The sequence below is a fragment of the Tupaia chinensis genome, unplaced genomic scaffold (genome assembly GCF_000334495.1).
Source record: "Tupaia chinensis unplaced genomic scaffold, TupChi_1.0 Scaffold139833_1, whole genome shotgun sequence".
NCBI lineage: Eukaryota > Metazoa > Chordata > Mammalia > Scandentia > Tupaiidae > Tupaia > Tupaia belangeri.
In genome coordinates, this window is record NW_006199712.1 from 2,875,178 (window position 1) to 2,892,600 (window position 17,423).

Consider the following 17,423-nt stretch of genomic DNA (forward strand, 5'->3'; position numbering starts at 1 on the left):
CGCACACGCCCTAAAGCAAAAACCTCTCAAAAAAAAAAAAAAAAGTAAAAAAAGAAGAACATACGTACGCGCCCATGCACACATGCACACGTTGGCTAAATACTGCTTCCGCAACACACCGTTCATCGTTCATGGGTAGAGTTTTTCAACAGCTTCACATGGGAAGTGAAAATAATTTTGAGTCTTCTGGGCAGATTTGGTTCTTTAGAGTTGGGAGTTATGTTCATTTATTTCATTATAGGAGGAAGAGCAGGAAATCAAAAACATTAATAATATTAAAATTTTCAGCTTTCAAAAATAAACCCAATTGGGGCCCACCAGGTGGTTAAGGCACTGGACTCCGATGTGGTTGACCGCAAAACGAGTCCTGGATCCAGCTGCTTGGAACTCACGTCAGGTGTGTGCGTGCGCGTGCCCAAAACCCCAAGAGGAGAATGGAGAAGAGGGATTGTTTCTTGCTTCTGACTCCGTCTCTCTGGCAAATGCACATGCCCTATAGCGAAACCTCTCTAAAAAAAAATTAATAAATACACCAATCCAACTTAAAAGGATGAAAAATACTTTCATCATTGCAATATTGTTAACCAAAGGAAAGCCCTTCTGACACGTTTTAAGACCAGCAGGGTCCCTTCTCGCTTGACTAGAAAGCTCAGAGCCAGATTCTAGCCCTGGAAAGTAACATCATAAAAACATGTGAAAACATGTGATTTTTAACATCATCACATTTTTATATATGCACGCGTGTTTTAATCTTTTCCATCGTCTCTTCCTGTATTTCACCTACTTTCTTTTATGCAATACTACTTGCTTTTGGAATGTAGAAAGCTGCATCAAATATGATATGATGATATGTAGCAGGTCGCAAGTTAGGGAGATGTGGTTGGTGACCATGGTGGTGACAGTGACAGAGACACTGATTCACATGCCTACACAACAGGGTGTTAGGTGAGCCACTTTCAGACTCAGTTTTGGGCAAAACTCCATAGGCCCAAGAACAAGTCATTACGGTCCAAGTATTCTCACATTTCACAGGTTAACACTGGACCATCCATACAAGGCTTGCAAAATGGGGGTCAAAAATAGCAGTCCTGCAGTCAGCAGGTGGCATGGAGGTTAAGGTGCTAGATTCCCACATGGCCAACTGCAGATGGAGTCCTGAACTGGCAGCTTGAAAATCATGCCAGGCACATGTGCATGCATGCCCAAAACCCCAAGAAGAGAATGAGGAGGAGGGACTGTGGCATGGCCAGCTCCCCCTGGGGAGTGATTTCTCACTTTTCCTCTCACTGTCTCTGTCTCTCTCTGGTGAGTGCATGCACCCTATGGCAAAAACGTAAGAGAAAAAGAAATTGCAATCCTCAGCCCAGTAGCACCTGAAGGGTATTAAAGAGCTCAGGCTGAAGACGCTGAAAGGTCGCAGAAGACACTGTTACCGAGATGTGAATTTTTTTCCTCTCTTTTTCTGGAGACAAGTAGAAGAGACTGCTTCTAAAGGGTTGTGGGACTACAGGAGAAAATATGTGATTTCTTGTGAATCCAAATGACACCTACTTTTTCAACACATCAGTTCCACAAACTCACAATCTTAATGCACAGGTTGGTGTTCCAGGAATCAGTTCTTTACACGAAGTTGGTCTTAGAATTGCTGGATTTAAGTCTTTATGATTCCCACAAGAAAAGCCATCCTGGGGGACCAGCAGGTGGCGTAGTCCCTGGACTCCCACATGGTCGACCATGGTTTGAGCCCCAGACCTAGTGGCTCGAAACTCACACTGGGCACATGTATGTGTGTGCCCAAGATCCCAGGAGGAGAAGGGGTTGCAGCGTGGCCATCCCTCCATGGAATGATCTCTTACTCTCTGTCTCTCTCTCTGTCTCTCTGAAAAGCATATGCAAAAATCTCTCCAAAAACAAAAATAAACAAAAGCCATCGTGGAACTCAATGAAAGCTCTGGAGACTGGGCCATAGAACTGATCTAAATCTGGTGAAATGCCATTCCGCCCAGAAGTCGACCCTTTGGGTCCTTGGATTGTGTTTTCTTCATCTGAGAGCTTTCCGGGTTTCCCTTCAACCTGCACTTGGCCAGCTTTGGTCATCTAAGGCTCTGGGGACTGAACAGCTTCTTCCCTTCTCTCCTAGACAGGCTGGAAGAGGCCTCTGCCCTGTGGCTGTCGAGGACGTGCAGGCTGAAGAGAGAATAGCTAAGAAAATTGAACAGAACGATAGTGGGCCCAGCCAGAAGGGAAATCCCAAGATGGAAGTGTTCGAAACAAAGGCCTGTGAAATACCTCGACCAGATTATCAAACCAGAAATCAAGTGGTGAGGTCCTTGCCCCGCTCCTCCACAGGCTGGGAGGTTAACCAGCGCTGCTGCTCCAGGAAACGCGGTAGCTAAATGCAGCACTCTCCCGGGCAGCCACCTCACTTCACCTAATTGGTAGGTGCTTCAAGAGTGGGTTTTTCTACCTCCTTAATGATAGGTTGTAGCGAATGTTCAATACATTTTAACTGATGTGGTAGAAAAAAATGAATTGTGCAGTTTCAAGCAAGCAGTACAAAATTCTAGCAGGTCAACGCACTCCGAGTCAAATGTCTGTATTAGTTACCCAAAAAACTAACAGATAATCTATCCAAAACAAGAAACTTCTCCTAAGTTTTCTAACCTATGCCTTTAGAACATTATCTTTTCTGAAACCCAAAACACAGCAAATGAGATTCTTTTTTTCTTCAGTTGTTTAATTATTTTTCATTCACCTCTGGGATTCTGCCTGATAGCTAGAAAAATGCAAGGTAAAGGCATTCCAGGATTCCTATACGCATTCTACGCACCAAACGTTTCCAAATAACCGCATATAATACACTGCTGGCAATAAATAGTTTCGTTTGAAAAAAATACTAATGTTCCATTTATGCTTTTGGGATAAGCTGGCTCTCAGTTTCTTAAGCTTTGCATTGTTTCCCAGAAATTCCCAGAAGATAGATGTTGAAGGACTTTTCAAAGAGCAACTTTTAAATGTACTATTTACTCGAAAGAAATAGGCAGGGCCAGCCTCATCCTGCAGTGGTTAAAGAAGTCAGAGCCCGGGACCAGCAGTTAGCGTAATGGCTATGTTGCTGGACTCCCACAGTCAACCGCGGTTCGCGTCCCAGACCCGGTGACTTAAAACTCACGCCGGGTGCGTGTGCGTGCATGCCCAAGATCCTGGGAGGAGAATGGAGGAGAAGGGATTGCGGCATGGCCATCCCCCCTGGGGGGGTGATTTCTCGCTTTCTGTCTCTCTGTCTCTGGCGAGCGCACACGCCCTATAGCAAAAATCTTTCCAAAAAAAAAGAAGAAGTCAAAGCCCAGATGGGTGATGTGGCTCAAATCCCGGCTCCCAGCAGCTTGGAAAACGAACCAGGCAAATACGCGGGCCCCAAGTCCTGACAGGATGGAGAATGGAGAAGAGACGGCGGCGTGACCACATCCCAGTGTACACACCCTCTGCTAATAAAAAAGAAGAAAAGGAAATGGGCAAGAGATTCGAACAGGGGCTGAATGGTAGTGCCGCAATAAAAAGTCACGCTCTGTCAGGTTGATCCACATGGGAAGGTCCCAGGTTCATGTCCGGAGCCCTCCCTAAGAACAGCCCGCACATGTGCGCCCATCCAGGGCTGGCGGGAGCTGGGGCTGAATCATGCAGTCAAGACCCTGTTGGGGATGCTGTCTGTCTCTCTCATAGAAGGAATAAAAATACACACTTGTAATGAGGTTTGAACAGATACTTCAGTAACCAAATACCTTCCTCACATTTGGAAATTTTCCAGCATGAGAGCATGGACCACAGTCCACGACAGAAGCCAAAGGGAAGCTACACTCACATTCCCAGACTCCTTTGCATCCAGAGCCCACAGTGACCTCAGCGTGGCTAGTCAGCCATGTGGAGGCTGGAACAGGCCAGAACCCAGTCAGGGGTGACAGCCCAGGGGCTGAGCTGCGGGGCCCACTTCTGCCCATCCCTGAGCCCGGCCCGCCAGCCTTCCTGCGGGTTCTGAGAGCGACTGGGGCCGTACACGTCAGGTTCTGCTGCCAGCAGTGCGGAACCCTGGTCTGGACGGTCTAAAACCCTGATTCATGCAGAGGTTCAAATGTTTTTGAACCATTTTACTGAAAGAAATGCAAATTTCAGTGCCAGAGAAGGGAAAACAAGTCTCTATGTGGAAGTGGTGTTCCATAGACGGGTTCCACCGCCTACCAGCGAGAGCAGGGATCCAGCCTGCACCCCGGCCTGCCTGGAGTTCAGAACTGAGAGCACCGCTTAGGAGAAGAGCTTTTCAACAGACCCAACGATGCCACCCAACGCAGCCATAATTCCACCTGTGTGTCACAGCGGCCTGGCGTTGCCCTGCCCTCTTCTCTAAGCCACCAAGAGACAGACAGACCCGTCTCTGAAGCGTCACCTGTGAGAGCCGCTTCTGTCACCAGCCGTCACCTCCAGGACAAGCTTCTGAGGTGGGAGATGGGGGTGTGGAAATCATGTGGCAAAAATGAGCCCAGAAGGAGACATGGCAGCACCCAAAAGGACATCCAGAACGTTTGAGGCCCCTTAAGAAAGATCACTTAAGAGACCAGCAGTTAGCGTGATGGCTATGTCACTGAACTCCCACGTAGTCAACTGTGGGTCGAGCCCCGGACCTGGTGGTTTAAACTCATGCCGGGCACATGTGCGTGCATGCCCAAGATCCCGAGAGGAGAATGGAGGAGAAGGGATTATGGCGTGACCATCCCCCCTGGGGGGTGATTTCTCACTTTCTGTCTCTCTCTGTCTCTGTCTGTCTGGCAAGTGCATGCACCCTATAGCAAAAACCTCTCCAAAAAAAAAAAAAAAAAGAAAGAAAGAAAGAAAAGAAAGGTCACTTAAGGGGAGAATAAAAAAGAAAGAAATGAATGCAGAGTGCCTGGAGGGCTTTCCTGCACTAAGACTTCCCTTGTTCTCCTCTAAGGTCAAGGTGCCCCACCGGTCATCACACACTCACTTGCAAACCCTCCCGAAGGCCTTGGCAGCACGTCCCCTGTCACTGTACTGAGCTGTGGAGAAGGTGAACAGGACCGCCCTGGGCGGCTCCAGGGAAGGGCAGGAGCCTCAGGGGCGCAGAGGCTGGGTTAGCGTCTTCCAGCCCTGGCGGTGGCTCTGAACGCCCGTTCTACCCCAGGAGCCTCTTTCATCTGCGAGGATACCCTGAACCCGCCTTCTTTCCACCCCTGCAGCTTAGAGACGATTCTGTAAATCAGTCTGGCACCCGTGACAGGCACAGACGGGCTATGATCAGCGGGCCTAGAGCACCCCGGAAACTCTTCTCTGGGGAAGGTGCTGCAAAGGAATCTCAAAATCTGGTGCTCAAAAAGGAGACCTGCAGACACTCCAAGAATCAGACACCTCTTCCAGGGACCAGAGAGCAGGACGACTGCTCTCCAGCTGTGCGGCCAGCTGGCCCTCCTTCCACACCGCTGGAGGGTGCCCCAGGGCGGGGCTCCCAGAGGAAGACAGGCAGTGGGGGTCCGGCTCCAACCTCTGCTCTGTGTCCACTCAGAAGCGGTTCCCCAGGTTAGCCTCAGGCCTGCACCGGAGTCTGGGGAAGCCCAGCTCTCAGGGCAGGGACGTTGGGCACCCCCTCATTTGGCCTCAGCCTGCTCTGCCTCTCACCCAGGGCACAATGTAAGACTTCCCCTCCGTCAGAGATGGGCGCTGCTTCTGCAGTTTCAGAATGTGGGCAGCCCCTGAGCTCCCGCCTCTGTGGGTTCAATGGCACCCACCCTCCAAACCCCCAGCCGAGGGAACAGGACGGGGCACCCGATGTGGACCCTGACTCCCCCACTGGGCCGCACACCTCTGTCACTTCCTTGCTATAGGATATAACCATAACCCATGCTACCCGGCTGAGGCACGAAGAACTAACTCTTCGGAGAGTTTCAACAATTTGTGTTAGCATTTTTCAATATTATTCCTAGATGAGACACAACTTTATTACCATCTCTAGCTGCCCTTTCCAATTCTAATATTCTCCTATTCTGCACATCCCAAGAGGCCCCTCTCCTGACAAAGATATTTACCTTAGACATGTATAACTTCCGGGAGTCTAAAATATGATCATAAAGCTATTAACTAACACGGTGGCTTTTAGCTTCTTCAAAGCAGAACTCACATCATTAATGTCTTTTAGAATATTCATCTTCGCCCTGCTTCCCTTTATCCCCTGATGTGGGGAGGTTTATTACAGACTACATCTCGGCTCCACCAGGGGACCTGGGGAAATGAGGCCTGTGTGGCATTTTATTAGCCCAATAGATTATGTTCCTGATGGAGAGGGAGAAGAGGCAAGTTAATATCCCCAGGAGACTTGTAATGGTCCGAAGTTTTTCCTGCACGCTGAAACAGGAGAGAGAGGGAGAAGCCCTGCCCTGGGCAAGAGAAGTCAGGTGACCAGCCTCTGTGTAGGGGACTCCTGTCTGCCCTCGGAGGCCTGAAGGCTGATACTCTTCTGGAGACCAGTTTCAAAGATGCCCTCAATTCAGGGTGGGTGAAGAAAGTGGTTTTCAAACCTAAGTGCCTGGGCCCAACCAGACTTTCTGGTTCTGTAGGTCCAGAATCTGTATTTCTAATAATTTCTCAGGGATATTGATGCTGCTGGTCTGGGGACCACACCCTGGAACACTGAGGTTTCTAGATGGCTGACAGTTTTAGACACTCTAAGAGAGTTATAAATGAAGACTCTCACCAGGACCCCAATCCAGCTGCTCCTTGGGCCCCCGGTTCAGACCCCAGCTGGGTGCACTGTGAGCCCACCCAACTGAGGAGTGCGGCCTGCCCTGGAGCGGCCCCAGGCCCATTCTCTGACTTCAGGCCAAGGATGCCCAGTGCTATGCAGGCAGTTCCCTTACCACAAGGACCAGTGCTCACGGCCCTGCCCCATGTTTTCCCCGCCAAGATCACCTACGTAATTTGGGGGACCCAGTGCAAACTGAAAATGTCAGGGCCCTCCTTTAAAAATTAAGAATTTGGGAGCCTGGCAGGCAGCGTGGTGGTTAAGGTGCTGGACTCCCAGATGATCGACTGTGGTTCGAGTCCCGGACCTGGCAGCTTGCTTTCTCACTTTCCCTTTCTCTCCCTCTCCCTCTCTCTCTCTCACACACACACTCTGTCCCTCTCTGGTCAAATTAAAAATAAATAAATAAGTAAATAAAGTTAAATAAAGTAATTCTTGAAAGAAAAAAATGGAGAACTTGGAAAACCGAACAACAGCATGGTAGTAGAACGTGATGCTCTGCAAGGCCGGCCCATGAGGTTCACGTCCGTCCAGAGACCTCCCTGAGTTCCGCACCCACGGGCATGGCCCTGACCCAGGGCTGCTTTAAGGTTGGGTGGATTGCCACGTCAAGATCCTGTTGGGGATGTTGTTTCTGCTTCTCTTTCACATGCATGTGTATGCTCATGGGAAAAATAAATCAATTTAAAAACATTAAGAATTTCAATAGAGCATTAAACCAAGCATGTGCCCTTCTCTCCAGGACCTGGTTCTGGGCCCCTGCGATTCTGACCAGAGGGCTGACCCTTTCTCTGCCCCATCCTCCGACCCCCGTCATGTCTTCACACAAGAGTCTGTCCTTCCTATGTAAATGCCCCGCCTCCTCAACTCTAACTTCTGCCCCTCAAGAAAAGAGTATTGGCAAAATATTTTTGAAGAGACATTTAAATACCTGTCAAAATACTACTTTTTAATAAAATTCCACTCCAAGGGAACAAGCAGTTAGCATAATGGCTATGTCGCTGGACTCCCACGTAGTCGACTGCGGTTCGCGTCCCGGACCCGGTGGCTTAGAACTCACGCCGGGCGCATGTGTGTGAGTGCCCAAGATCCCGAGAGGAGAATGGAGGAGAAGGGATTGTGGCGTGACCATCCCCCCTGGGGGGTGATTTCTCGCTTTCTGTCTCTATGTCTCTCTCTGTCTGTCTGGCGAGTGCATGTGTCCTATAGCGAAAACCTCTCAAAAGAAAAAAGAAAATACAATTCCACTCCAAGGGACTTATCTTCTAATGGAGAGAGTCCTTGAAGTGCTTTCACAGCGCTCAAAACCTGTTCATTGATACAGTATTTGTCATAGGTTAAAAAAAAAAACGGAAACAACTTAAGTGTCTATCAATAATAGTGTAAAGCTTGCTTGCTCCCTTTCCCTTTCTCTGTCTCTCCGTGGTCAAATTAAATAATAATAATAATAAATGGGATTAAATAAATAAATCTTTAAAAGGAAATTCACACCAGGTGCGTCTGCATGCATGCCCCAAATCCCAAAAGAATGGAGGATAAAGGATTGAACTATGGTCATCCCCACTGGGGGCGTGATTTCTCACTTTCTGTCTCTCTCTCTGGTGAGCACACGCCCCCGACAGCAACAATCTCCCCCAAAAAAAAAAAAAAAAAAAAAAAAAAACAGGCAGAGGTGTAGGTAATCAAAGGAAGTATACGCTAGAAATAGTAAAATAAAAAGTCAAAGTGTGTGTGCCGGGACGGGCAGTCCTGTGGCCTCATTGTTAAGGGGGCCGGATCCCACATGGCTGACCACAGTGTGAACACCAGCCCAGGTGGCTTGAAGAGCCTGCTGGGATAATGTGTATGCCTACTCAAAATCCCAACAGGATAGAGAAATGGGGGGAAAGCGATTGCAGTGTGATCACACCCTACAGGTAAAAAGCCTGAGAGGGCCACAGGGAAAGACCTAAGGACTTCGAGGGCTCCAGGGCCCTTGCTTGGGGCCAAGTATTCATGAGCATAATGAAGATGAGCGCAGGGAGAACTGAGAGAGAGGGAGCCCAGCAGTTATGTCACTGTCACTGCACCCCTTCTCCCGGCTTTCTCAGTCCAGTGCTTCATACTCCCACCCCCCCCATGTTATATAATATTTCTGGACCAGCAGTTAGCATAATGGTTATGTCACTGGACTCCCATTCGACCTCAGTTCGAATCCAGGACCCAGTGGCTTAAAACTCACACCAGTCGTGTGTGTGTGCATGCCCTAAATCCCAAGAGGAGAATGGAAGAGAAGGGATTGTGGCGTGGCCATCCCCCTGGGGGGTGATTTCTTGCTTTCCGTCTCTCTGTCTCTGTCTCTCTGGCGAGTGCATGTGCCCTATAGCAAAAATCTCTCTTAAAAAAATATACATATATATATATACACACATATAAATTTCAATGACTGATAGTATTTTCTCTTGCTAATTATTGTTTATATTGGTACCTTGAAAACACAGCTTAGCCAAATCTCTCATACTTTAACTGTTTCCACACGCCCCAAGTTTGGGCTGAGCCTTCTGCTGTGTCCTGCTTCCCTAGCCCCTATTCTTTCCACACAACAAAGGACTGCAAGTCAGTTCATCACGTATTATCAGATTCACAGAATTGTAAAATACAGTTGGCCCCCAGTATGCGGAGGGAGTCGATACCAAAATCTGCAGATGCCTAAGTTCCTTATATAAAACGGCATTTGCATATCACCTACACACATCCTTCCACGGACTTCAAGTCATGTCCAGATTACTGATAATGCCCGATAAAATGCCATCGACGTTATGGGGAATATCGTTCAGGGAATAACAAGAGGAAAAACCTGTGCGTGTTCAGTACAGACACAATGAATTATGTTTTCCCAAATCCTGTCAGTGGGAGGTCGGCCGAATCAGTGCACGCAGAACCCACAGGTCCGGAGGGTCAACTGAACGTACTTAAGTCACTCTGGACGAGGAGGGAGAGCGGGGAGAAAGTCTCGGTAAACCCACTACCTGCTGCTACCGTGGTGACAGATTCCATTTTAAACTTTTCCGCATGCATATTTTAACATAATGTCGTACGTACAATTTTGCATCTGGCTGCATCGTCCTCTTAAGCATCATTTAATTGCCTCATAATATTCCTTCCAGGAGAGCTCAGCAATCTACCCAACTGCGCCCCTGTTTTGGATGCTGGACTACGTCTCATCTTTTAGTTAGCAAATAAGCTCTGAGGCATGGATCTTTTTCTCTATATATTTTTAGTTCTTTCCTTAGGCCAAATTACTTTTTTTTTTAAGTTTACTTATCTATTTCTTTCATGAGCAAGAGAGAGAGAGATGCAAAATCGTACGTACGACATTATGTTAAAATATGCATGCGGAAAAGTTTAAAATGGAATCTATCACCTACCCCAGCTCCAGTCAGCCTGGATCACGGGCACACGCCAGCCCGGTGTACTCAGGGGTCTCTGGACACAAACTCAGAACCTTCCCAGGTGGCTCTGTTGCATTTGACTGCTGTGTCCCTATCTGCCCCAGACCAAATTTCTAAAAATGGCTGGGTCAAAGTATATGAAAACATTTCAAGTTTGCTACATTCAGTCAAATTCCATTTTCAAGGTACCAATAATAGAGAATAATTAGCAACAGAAAATAGCATCAGTCACTGAAATAGTTTTATTTTATATAACTGCTCAGAAATCATTTCAAATTCACTTTTGCTAATTTGAGTGGAGGGAAGAAAAGAAATCCTGGCGTTACGCACTTGGAAGGAACCTCGTGTGCAGCCCCGCGGTTTCCAAACTCGTCTGCAGGTCAGAACTCTGAGCGGTCTTTGAATGACATGTGTTCCACCGTAGCTCCTTGGAGAAATGCTAGTCTCAGGTCTGGAGTAGAAATGTACAGGACGACCCTGGAGAATCCGTCCCTTCAGGTAACAAGGAAAGGATGGAAGAGTAGTGTCGTGTGACAAAACGACCCGGGAGCCGACTTGGTGAGGCTCCCACTAGCCAAAGAGGGGTTCTAAAGGATAAGAACTGTGATGGACTAAAGCTCGTCAGATCCGTGAAAACCCATGAGGTTATAATGAGACTGCAAGTGAATCAAACTTGGATGATCACTTTGGAGCACAGCGGTGGCCAGCGTCAGAATGACTGGGAAACTAGAACAAAGGGGAAGCGTCTGCGTGCAGCTGACTTTATACACGAGATGTACTGTGGAGTGAGAAGACAGTGGGTGCGGGGACAGGGGTCTGCATGATCCCCGCTAATAAATGGGAAAGAAATGAAAATATTTAGGATATCAACGAATGCAACTCTAACGAATTAGTGACCTTGGGCAGTTTTCATCAATGGTGCTAATGTCAAAAAGATATAAGCAGGCATGATGTGCCTTAGAAGGAAATGCACACCACCTATGAAGTGATTTAGTTTAAAAGTATTTATTTATTTATTTATTTATTTATTTTGGAGAGGTTTTTGCTATAGAGTGTGTGTGCTCACCAGAAAGAGAGACAGAGAAAAAAAAAGCGAGAAATCACACCCCAGAGGGGATGGCCACACCAAAATCCCTTCTCCTCCATTCTCCTCTCGGGATCTTGGGCACGCACGCACGCACACGTGCCTGGTGTGAGCTTTAGCCACCAGGTTCAGGACTTGAACCGCAGTCGACTACATGGGAGTCCAGCGACATAGCCATTACGCCAACTGCTGGTCCCCAAAGGTCTATTTTTTTAAAAAAACATTTTTAATTGATTTTATTTAATTAATTTATTTTAAATTTTACTATACGGCACATGTGCTCACAAGAGCGAGCGAGCGAGCGAAAGCTGCCAGGTCCAGGACTCAAACTGCAATCAGGTATGTAGGAGTCTAGCACCTTAATTAACCACAATACAATCTGCTGGCCTCGTAGTCAAAATGTGTGAATCTAAATCTGATCGAACCTCTAAATCAAAGGGCTGATTTTCAGGAAATAGACATTGAGGAGTGGGTGCGTGGTGCAGTTAGCAAAATCCAGACTGGAAAACTCTTAAGGACAAACAACCTTGTTTTTTTTTTTTTTTTCAACAAAAAATTTAAAGGGGAAAAAAATATAAAAGTGAGGGCTATCAATGGATTAAAAGTTCTTAAAATATTTCTTTCTTTCTAAGATTTTTTGCTATAAGGCACATGTGCTAGCCAGAAGAAAGAGAGAGAATGAGAGAGAGAGTTAGAAATCCTTCCCCGTGTTGGATGGCCATGCTACAATCCCTTATCCGTCACTCTCGTCTCAGGATATTAGGCATGTACACGTGTCCAACATGTTTTTCAGACCACTAAGTCTGGGACTCGAACCTGCAGAGTTGGCCATTGTGGGAGTTCAGTGCCTTAATGGCCACTTAGAAGTTTTATTAACCAATGGGCCAGCCTAAAGCACAGTGGTTAAATTACTATGCATTGGGAGCTGGAGCCCCCATGCTGGTCACAGTTCAAATCCCACCCCCAGCTTGAAAACAACACACCAGGTGCATGTGTGTGCCCAAAATCCTGACAGGAAAGAGAAATGGAGAAGAATGATTGTGGCATGACTGTGCCTCATTAGGGGCTCCTTTCTCTCTCACATGAATGCATGCACGCTGTCAATTAAAAAAAAAAGAAAAGAAAAATAGGAAAGAGAGATACCAACCAATCATTACCTTATCTGGACTTAAAACAAACTGAAAAAATTATTTTTTTATAAAATAACTATTGATTTGTGAACACTGACAGGATTTATAATGGTATTAAGGAGTCACCACAAACTATTTTTCTGCATAGAATGGTACCATAGATTATTTTTAAAGTTCCTAACTTCTGAAAAACATACGAAAATATACATAATTAAAATATGTCTAGGGAGGGAACCAGCAGTTGGCGTAATGGCTATGTCGTTGGACTCCCACGTAGTCGACCGCGGTTTGCGTCCCGGACCCGGTGGTTTAAAACTCACGCCAAGCGCATGTGCGTGCATGCCCAAGATCCCGAGAGGAGAATGGAGGAGAAGGGATTGCGGCGTGACCATCCCCCCTGGGGGGTGATTTCTCGCTTTCTGTCTCTATGTCTCTGTCTGTCTGTCTGGTGAGCGCACGCGCCCTATGGCGAAAATCTCTCAAAAAAAATATATATATATGTCTAGGGACAGTTCCATGGCCTAGTGATTAAGGGAGCCACACCTCACATGGCTGACCACCTGATCTGGGTCCCGGTTCAGTCTTCATGATACAGATGGTGGGCTGGAAGCCACATGGCTGGCTGTGGGTTGGATTCCAAGGTGACCTGAAACACACTGGGCAAGCCTGCTCAAGATCCTGACTTGCTGGAGAACTGAGAGAAGGGGACCAGGCTCTCCTGAGTATTCCCCCAAGCACCCCCCCCCTTGTGTGTGTCTTTCTCTCTAAAAAATACAAACATCAAGAGTCATTTGAGAGAAGATTCCCCTGCCCATATAAGAGTACACAGCAGAAAACTGGAAGCCAGTCTAGGTGGTCCTTGTCTACAGAAAACACAATATTGCTTGGTTTGATATTTTAAAATTAATAAAAAGTGCCTTCCCTTCTATCTTTTCCAATCCTCATCCCATGATATATACCCACACCCCACAGTCATACACAAAAAAATACTAAGTTGGCAAAATTACACATAAAAATTGGATACAGCTGAAGTCACACATATTTACATTTATTATAAATTTTCTCTAAAAATAGTATAGCGGCTTCGAGAAAAACCTAGGCTACCATGAACTCATACTGAGTCGCTGGCCTTTTACTTCAGCTGCCAGAGAAAATCAGTGTGGGTCTAGGGACGAGGCTGCCACTCAGTACGGCTTATGCAAGTGGGACGACTTCAGACCCATAGCTTTCTTCAGATGACTAGGCCAGTTACCTCGCCCATCTATATAGCCTGCTACACTCTCCCTGCTTTACGGATTTTAGAAATCTCCCCAGCTGGGAGCAAGGAATTTCATCCAATTTGAATTATTTTTAAATAGTATGTCACAAATTCCCAGCTCTGGCAAAGATGTGGTGAAATTCCCATTCCCCAACCTAAGAAGTCTAAAATGGTACAACACTTTTGGAAAGAAAATTAGCAACCTGCATCACAAGAACTATAAAATGTTTGTATTTTTAATCTAAATTCCTTATCTGAGAATAACCCTAAACTTAAAAAATAAATGAGAACAAAAGCATTATGCATAGGGACATTCACCACAGCCTTATACAGAACAGGAAAGGGTGGAAAGCAAGTTTCTAACAGGGTTTCGGCAAAGTAAACTACAGTAAATAATTGTATGTGGCCATTAAACTCTGTGTGTGTGTGTGTGTGTGTGTGTGTGTGTGTGTGCCTGGAACAGTGCAAGACGCTTTATTTAGATGACCCCATGTAACCTTCACAGCCAAGAACCTCTACTGGCTTCAGTGCTTCTCTTGCCTCTCCCATTCTGTCTCTGCAAAGTGATTGAAACTACCTTTACTTAAAACCACCAAGTCCAAGCCAGTCCCAAGCCAGCTCCATAACATAGCAATTAAGCGCTGTGAACAGGGAGCCGGATCCCACATGACTGAAAAGGGTTCAAATCCCAATCCCAGCGAGTTGAAAAACACACCAGGCATCAGGCATGTGTGTGTGCATGCCCCAAAAGGATTGTGGCTTGACCATGCCTTGCTGGAGGGGGGGGGGGTTCTCTTTCTCTCTCTCTCTCTGGCAAATGTGTGTCCTCCAGGCAAAAAAGAAAGAAAAGGGCGGCAGGCATCAAGGTCTACTCCCACTCATTCCACAGCCTTCTCTCCTCACTGCATGTGAGCCACACTAATTCCTAACACACCAACATGGTTCTTACATTAAAACATGCACGTTGCCAGCTCCCTCAGCCTGGAACGCACTGCTCTGTCCTCATGTAGCCAATTCCACTTTACTCCCCAACTCTCAGCTCCAATGTCACCGCTGTTGTGAGGCTCTTCTTGACAGCCCTGAGATAACTCCCACCTATGTAGAGGACCACCCTAGTTTTTCTTTCGTAAGAGGGAGAAAGAGAAGACTCCCCCGCCCCCAACACACACACACACACACACACACACACACACACACGGTCTTGTCATGCTGTTGTCCTCCTCTAAGGATAACGGGAATGCCATGTTCGGGCTGACCTGTAGTCTGAACCCCAGGCCTTCTCATATGGCAACAGCATCTCCAAGAAGTGCCCTTCCACCTGTGCTACCGCAGCAGAGGGTGTTACTTCCTTTTTCAGTATTTTAAGATCTGAAATGATCTTGTTCAGTTTCTCGCCTGGCTCCTCCTCTGAGGAGGAGGAGTGTGTGTCCCATTCATTACCATATGCTCCCAGCGCCTAGAACAGGGCCTGGTGCATGGAGGGTCAACTTGATGAGCCCTGTAAAGGCACACTCACGCTGCAGTTGAGAAGATGGCTCAAAATGTGTTCATCTTGACCCAAGCTACACGGCTGGGAAGTAAATGGGACCATGCTTTGCAAGAGCTGTAAGCTGAAGGGAGCCTCTGGGTCTCGAGTCGAGATACTGTATTTCACAGTGCCAAGTTCTGCAGAGCTACGTAATACGAGGAGCCAGGTTTCAAGGAGGCACTCAGCTTGCACAGTGTCACCAAGCTCTATAAGAGCTCACCTAGATTTATTAAAGATGACCGAGGTTAAGGAATTCATCTACAGAAATTACTCAAAGGCCCTACGGTTTGACAACTGGCTTCATTCACACATGAAAACATTAAAGTGATTACACCCAATATTTCATATTCTTGCTCCAGTCTTTCTCCTTGCACTGGGCAGTGTTTTGGTGACACATACAGATCTGAACAAATTAATCAGTTACAGAGAGCATTTCAGCCAAGGCTAAAGTAATTATCATTTTTATGTTATCTGCAACACACCGCAAGAAAAAAACTAAAACAAGAAAGGGGGAGGCACTGCAAAGCCATCAGAAGAGGAAAGGAGGGCAAGGCAAACCCTCATTTTTCTCCAGAAGTTTATTACACTCTCCTCTATTCTTTTTAATTTATTAATTAAAAAAAAAATTTTTTTTGGAGAGGTTTTTGCTATAGGGCATGTGCACTCACCAGAAAGAGAGAGACAGATAGAAAGTGAGAGATCACCCCCCAGGGGGGATGGCCACGCCGCGATCCCTCCTCCTCCATTCTCCTCTCAGGATCTTGGGCACGCATGCACACATGCCGGTGTTGAGTTTAAGCCACTGGGTCTGGGACTCAAACCACGGTCAACTACATGGGAGGCCAGTGACATAGCAATTATGCTAACTGCTGGTCCCACACTCTCCTCTATTTTCATCAAGGGGGTCTGTTTCAACTTAGGCACACCATCTTCCACACTGCCACAGGGAGCGCCACAAGGCCCTTACGGGTCCTTGGATCCTCCAATGGGTGCCATGCAAGGATCCGTAAAGATAAAAACTGACAGGGGCGAGCGAGTGCTGTCGTGGTTAAGGTGCTAGACTCTCACATGATAACTGCAGTTCGAATTCTGGACCCAGTGGCTTGAAACACACTGGGAAAAAGTGTGTGCGTGCCTGCCCCAAATCCCAAAAGAATATAAAAGAGATTGCAGCATGGTCATTCCCCTGGGGCGGGGGGTTCTCACTTTCTGTGTGTGTCTCTTCAGTGAGTACACGCGCACTATGGCAAAACTTCTCAAAAAAAGAAAAAGATCAACTGACCAAGGGCCACACTATGGGATAGAGGTAGGGATTAACACATTCAGGCATTAAATATAGCTCCAAGCCTTTCTCCTATCCAGGTGATACAAGGACATACGAGGTAAGAGTAAAGCTGAGGTGGAGACTCATGTAGCTGAGTCCTCTGAATTCCACTGTGATGGACGCTGGCACTTCAAGATAAGCACCTCAACTCTTCACTAGGTAGGACAGTAACGATATGTAGGCCGTGATTGTTAACCATTAAAAACAGTTTAAGATAAGCTCTTCTAAAAATGCAGTAAACAGATCTGGATGGCTGGATTCTACCACAGGAATGGCTACCGGGGCTCTGCAGTACACGGCAGGCAGAGCGGCTGCTGACCTTAGGACCAAGTCCTTCTGTTCTTCTGTTAGTCACAGCTTTATTATGCAAAACAGACAGAGCAAACAGTACACTAGGCTTTATTACAAGACACATGCAAATAAAGAATATTCTGAGGTTCTGACAAATCCCAAGTCAGTCATGAAAATAAACAGAGCATTCCCCATTTAAAGACTTTCTCTAACGTCTACCACTTCAGTCAAATTCAGTAAGTGTGCAGGGCCATCGGTTCAGAATTAAACCAGAATTTTTAGATGTACATGCTTCTTGAGAAATCCTTGACGAATGGAATTTCAAGTGCTCCATGACACTATACATAGGTAGTGTTTGGCACAGAGTTGGGTATGTACAGCTTCTTCTATAAGAACACATTCTTAAAACAAGATGGCATACATCAGAAGTTGAAGACAAACATACTATGAAATGCATACGCTACACACATGATCCTGAAATGTATAGTTTAAATTCACATTAGCTAAATGTTATTATGATTAGAGACTATGAAGATATTAGTAAAGTATCTACTTAGAATGTCTTTTTTAAT